A 7,004-nucleotide genomic window follows, 5' to 3' on the forward strand; every position below is an offset into this window, starting at 1 on the left:
CAATGAATATTAACTTCCTTTCCATTTATCAACTTTTCAACAATTTGAGCAAGATGATGGGAGACTCAAAACTCAACAATATGCAAGGATGAAGTCCAAAGATGGACTCGAATCGATATTACATGCACCAAAATAAAATTACATAAGCATCTACTCATTTTAAGCTAAACTAAGAAATATATCATGATATGTTAAGGTATCAAATTGATGGACATCCTAGAGGTGATTAATAACATATATTATATGTAGACAAATAAATGGAAAGAAGAAATATATTCAATTAATTAAAGGACACAGAATTAATATATACGCTATACTAGCTCAAATTTTAAAGAAGAATTAAATCAATTAGGCCATGAAAGTTCTAACTAAATAATAACTTAAACATATTTTATTTATCTAAATCATGTTAAAAGAAGAAATTGAAAACATGAAAATCTATATTGTTAAAGAAAACTATTTGGAAAAATAATGAACAAAAGTAAGTGCTTTCATTTAAATAATCCTAACATATACTAGCTAATTAATCATAATACATGCTAACTATAAGAAATTTCTATCATTAATATAACTATTCTTAATACATGCTAAAAAAAAAGACTACGAATCAACTAATTACAAAACATAAAATAATTAAATAAAATAAAGATGAGAATTTTTTTTACCTCTTTCTAACTGAAGACGACGAGCATAAGACGACTTCACCACCACCACCCAAGATCTTGACGAAACTCCAATCCACAAAAAGAAAAATTGAAAATTTAGACTCGAACCTTCGTGGGTTCGACGTTATAAGAACTCCGTTCTTAACCTAAATTTTGACTTCAATCTCCTATTTTCCTTGAAGAAAAATATAGATTGAAAGCTATAAATTTTTTCACAACTTTTAGGCTGGAGAACAGAGTCCAAAATCCTAGCCAAGTTAAGAAAATTTCTAACTTTGGGATGGCTAAAAAACCTCCTACTTCTTTCCCTCTTCTTAATGAGAATACGAGCCTTTATATAGACTCCAAAAACCCCAAATTCTTCGTGAATTTTCGAATGAGATTTTTTTTTTAGAAAAAACTAAAAATTTCAAAAATACAAACTATAATTAAACTAACCTAACTAACATTGTATTTAGTTAAAAATAAAATCTTTTGAGATGATTTTCGAATAACCACATAAATAGTAATAAAAATATAGTTAAATATAAATATGTATATTATACTAAAATTTATAAAAAGATAAAAATAGTTAAGAATAACATGAAAATATCTTTGTTTTTATAAAAGCTCGTTCTTTTAAAAATGTTAGAAATTTAAAGAAACTCGATAGCTAATTTGCGTTGTGGAGGGTCAAAATTGAGTGTCAATACTTTCATCCTCATAATCAATCATTTATGAATTGAATCCATTAGATTAAAATTCTTAGAGGTAATTGAAAATATGCTCAACACCGTTTCAGTGTCTTTATTGGCGAGGAACTTGATATCGCTCAAATTACATCCTTAAAAAGGAATAAATCGATCATTTTCAAAATATAATAACCAAACAAGGTTAGGGTCAAACTCCACAGAGTGTGGCGAGAGAACTTACAATTTGTTAATAAATCCAATATAATGACTATTATTTCATATAGGGGTTTTAAATAAGAATTTATTAACTAGATTATATGATGATGTTTGTATTAAGAATTATAGACAAACAAGAGCTATGGCTCCTAAATATCATAGTTCACACAAATAATTTACCATCAACTCATTCAGGTTTGTTCATTGTCAAAACTAATGAATCTTTTAGTCTTCCAAAGCCTCCCGGTGCAATTAGAAGAATTTCACCCAAATTCTTTCGGTATTTGGCATTGCTGCTAAAAACTGTTTATTTTTAGAAGCGCTTTTTTAAAAATAGCTTTTGAATAAAAGCAATTTGTGTTTGGCTAATTATTTTGAAAAGTGTTTTTGATAAGCAGATTGTGTTTGATCAATCTTTTCTAAAAAGTGCTTATCAATGCACTTTTAATATTAATATTTTTTCATATAGAGAGATTATTTTAAATGTATACTATAAAATTTTATTTAATTTTTTTTATCAAATTAAAATGTACATATTCAAATTTTCAATTAATATTATATATAAATAAATAAATAATATATTAATATTGATATAATATTAACATGATGATTTAAATATAATTAAAAATATCAAGAAAAATAAATTTAAAAATTATTCCACAAATTAAATCACTACAGATGAAACATTTTCAGCAAAAATAAATAAATATTAGAGATATATTGGTAAATATGTATATATAAGGATATTTTAGTTTTGAAAATAATAAATTTTCTACTTTTGCTTCTATTTTTTTTAGAAGCATAAATTTTTAGCTTCTTTTCAATAACAGAAAAATTGTTTCTGCTTCCATTTAAAAATAGTTTTACAGATTGATCAAACACCTTGATTTTCCATTTTTTTTTTTAAAAATAAGTGTTTTTGACCTTCTAACAGAAATGCCAAATAGGTAGAGCTGTCAAAATGGGCTGACTCAACCCAATCCAACCCTAAAGGGATAACGAGTTAAATGGGTTAGGACGGGCTGACCCTTTTAACTAAAAGGCCTATAAAATAGCAATCCAACCAAGTCCTAAGCGGGCTACAGGTTGGAATGGGTTGATCCTTCAACCAAAAGATAAATACTATCGAACATTGATAAACACAACATCAATATGTTGAAAATTCACATGTCTATGAGTTGCATATATTTTAGTGAAATACTTATAAAATAACAGAATAGGCAAGATACAACAATCAATATTTATAGGATTTATCAATACAACATAGATTACATGATTATGTTTTTCATAAACTAGACAAGAAAAGAGAAATGAAAAATTAGACATAAACGCAAAATTAAAAGAGGTCAAATATTCATAGTTATAATAAATTCAATTGTCTAGTTATTGAAGATTTGGCAAAATAAACACTACTTAATATATATATATATATATATATATATATATTTAAAAAATTCACAACCCACGGGCTAACCTCTTTTCACGAACCAAAGATCGGGGTCATGATGACACACATCTCAAATCCCATCCCGATGTGTAAGCTAAAAAGTAAAACCATACGATACTCCCAATGGGAAGACATGACACAATTAAATACAATAAAAGGACAACAACAACGAAATTATTCCCAAAACCTGATATCATAAGTGTAAAGAGCATCTAGTACAATGATTGAGTTTGATATACATCATAAGTCTTCGAATAATAGTAAAAACTAAAAATGAAAGTTAGAACTAATGGCGGTTTGAATCCCAAGACCTTTGTAACACCCCCAAAATTTTTCACTAAGATTCGGACCATTCTTCGTGTATGTATAGGATCGTACTAGACGATTGTAAAGTGCATGCATGAGTTAGGATCAATTCCTAAGAAATTGGAGAGTTTTGGATGTGATTTAGGGTCATAAGGGATCCCTAAAACCAATCCAAGTCCAAAGAACTCGTCTTGGCTAAGTTTTCAAATGAGTTTGTATAAGGGTCGACCTCCAACGACCTTATCCTTTTGAATATAACAAACTGGGTGGCCCATGACCTATTAAATTAAAGGTCTTTGAGTCTTCTTTCCAACGCCACCAAGATTGCATTTTTTGGAGTTCGGAGTCAAAAGTTATGACTATCTTACGACGGACTAGTACTGCAGGAATTTCAGGCCTGGACCATAACTGAGGAAAACCTAGGCTTGGCGCCGCAGTGGCACGACGCGCCACTATAGCGCTAGGAACAAGCCTCAGTAGTTTGGTCCTTGGCGCGACGCACCACTATTAGATGTGCAGGGTTTTTAAGCCCATTTTCCAGAACCCAGGAAATTTAGGCTTGGCGCTCCAAGGGCGCAACGCGCCACTATAGCACCAGGAACAAGTCTCAGTAGTTTGGTCCTTGGCGCGATGCGCCACTATCAAATGTGCAGGTTTTAAGCCTATATTCGACTTGGCGCTGCAGTGGTGCAGCGCACCACTATACCGCCAGGAGGATTTTAGCCCATTTTTCCAGATTTTTGAGGAAGGGCAAATTGGACATTTCCCTAATTACATATACACTGATTTGGTCACTATTTGGACCATAATTTTAAGTCCATTGCCTCTCCCAAAAATCCCTAGACATCCTCTCTTCTCTCTCAATCCATCTCCAACAAGAAATTGCCTTCAAGAATTTCTAAGGTTCAAGCTTTCCATTGAAGACCTAACATCAAGGTTCCTTCAAAATCTTCACCAAGGTATGTAAGGCTACTCAAAGCATGGGTTGAGTCCACCCATGTGCCCTACACCTTCTTTGAGGTTAAATGTTCATAAGAATGGAGTTTCTTGATAGGCTTATGTCCAAATGAGTCTTTTCATCTATTATCTTAATTTTTGTTATGTTGATGTTGTTGAGTCAAGAAATTTCTAAATTCTTCATGTTGGTATGAGTTGATTGATATGAGTTGTTAAACATATTTTGTTGATGATCTTAAATATGTTAATTTCCTTAAATATGTTGATTATCTCAAATTGTCTATTTAGAACCTTGGAGTCTTGATGAGTCTCAGAAAGATTTACTAAATGAATAGAGGAATGATTTGATAGTATTGTATGATGTTATAAATGCATATTTAAACTACTCTTGAAAGATACAATTGGGATTGATCGGATGGTATGATTGGAAGAGGTTTGATTGTGATAGAGTTGATGATTTGACAAGGTTCTAAATGAGACTTGTCGATATGATTAGATTGAGTTGATTGGATGGAGTTTTATGAGCATTGAGTCTTAGGAGGAGTATCGAGCACCGAATTGGGTAAGAGTAAGTAATAACTATAATCCAATAACTACGTTGCTAAACATAGGAGGGGATTGAACCGTTAAAGTCAGATGCTTCCCAAATTATTATCCTGACATAATAGGACTTGGTTGGATATGGATCCATGATTGGTTGATTCGTTCATACCCTGGCAAGATATGAATGGATGTGGCAACAACGTTGGCTTGTTGTACTATCACTGGCTCATAAGTGATGGTTTCTCCCATATAGGTCTTGATAGTACTCTGAGTCAGATTGGGTTGAATTGTATGTGATTGGTCTAGTCTAAATCATATCCCTATTTAGACTTAGGACACTTGATTGAGTTGTTCTTTCTCTTGAGTTGAGATTTCAAGTTTATTTGATTCTTCCTTGATGTTTGTTTCATCCGGCCATTTTACATACTCGTACATTCCATGTACTGACGTCATTTGGCCTGCATCATTTCATGATGCAAAGACAGGTACTAGAGATCATCAATCGACGCACCATTGAAGATCTTCTCACTTCCAGCTAGTTGGTGAGTCCTCTTAGTTTCCGGAGGATACCGAGATTATCTTTATAGCTTTTTTTTATTTCCTTTATTTTGATTGTTGGTAGGCATGGACTTGTCATTGGCACCTCCTGAATTATTGATAGAGGCTTCATAGACTAGAGTATGGAAGTGTTGAATTGTCCGTTTTGACTAGTTTTATTCTAGTTAGTTATTGATTGGGTATTTGTTTGGCCTTTGGCCATAAATTATGAATAGTACCCTTATGATTGAGTCTTCCGCTGATAGAATGTGAATGAATGGAAGTGTGACTGTACCAGGTGGTTCGCTTGAAGGCCAGAAATGACTTTTGAGTGCCGACCACGTCTAGGGTACCCTCCCGGGGAGTGACAAACATGGTATCAGAGCACAGAGTTCAAGAGTCCTAGGGAGTCTATGAAGCCGTGTCTAGAGAGTCTTGCTTATGGGTGTGTTGTGCACCACATTTATAATCAGGAGGCTATAAGACATTAAGAATTGTTTCACTTCTTTCATACTCTAAACTCGTGCGATAGAGTTAAACTCTATAAAACTTCCTTTCTAATTTGTGCATTTATACGTTACAGATAATGCCTCCTAAATGTACTGCTAGCTAGAGAAATGCCGATAACACAGAGATTCCACAGTCAAAAATGCGCCCATCGAGAAATAGGGGCCGACCTGCAAGGTATGCTGAGGCACCTCAAGTGTCTACTACTCCGCTTGCACCAACCTCAGAGGCAGATTTTCGAGGAGCTATTGCCATGCTCACTCAATTAGTGGCTGCCCGCAATGGTAACCAGAGTTCGCCAACTCTTAGCTCTAGTTCCTAAGAGCTGTCTGCTGCCACAAGAATTAGAGACTTTCTCAGAATGAATCCGCCGGCATTCACGGGTTCTAAGGTTGATGAAGACCCCTAGAATTTTATTGATGGGATGTGGAAGATTCTGAAAGCTATGCATGCTACGGAGATCGAGGGGGTTGAGTTGGTGTCTTATCAGCTCAAGGATTTGGCAAACATCTGGTATAACCAGTGGGAATAAAGTAGAGGTGAAGATGCTGAGCCTACTATTTGGGATGAATTTGAGGGAGCCTTCCTTGACCACTTCTTTCCCAGAGAATTGAGAAAAGCAAAGGTGGAAGAGTTTGTGAATTTGAAACAAAAGGGTGTGACCGTTAAGGAGTATAGTCTAAAGTTCATCCAGCTGTCCAAATATGCTCCAGAGATGATCCTAGTCATGAGGTCAAAAATGAGAAAATTTGTCTCCGGATTGGGAAGACATGTGAAGAAAGAATGCAAAGTGGCATTGTTGATCTTCGACATGGATATTTCAAGATTAATGGTGTATGCTCAACAGGTGGAGGATGAGAAAAGGAAAGATAGGGAAGAGCATCTGAGCAAGAAGGCAAAATTAGCGGGACATGAGAATGAATAGAGGCAGAATAAGGGCAACAGGTCCTTCTTCCAGAAGAGGTCTTCCAACTATGCCTCGTCCACTGCAAGTACACCTATGCCGCATAGTAGGTATGATCTGCAGGGACAGATTCACCAGAATTTTAGATCCAGGGTTCTCAATCCTAGGCTAGCGTGGGTTGAGGTTCAAAAGGAAAGCCACCATGCAGTAAGTGCAGTAATCTCCACTTGGGAGAGAGCAGAGAGGGGGAT

The sequence above is a fragment of the Solanum dulcamara genome, chromosome 4 (genome assembly GCF_947179165.1).
Source record: "Solanum dulcamara chromosome 4, daSolDulc1.2, whole genome shotgun sequence".
Lineage (NCBI taxonomy): Eukaryota > Viridiplantae > Streptophyta > Magnoliopsida > Solanales > Solanaceae > Solanum > Solanum dulcamara.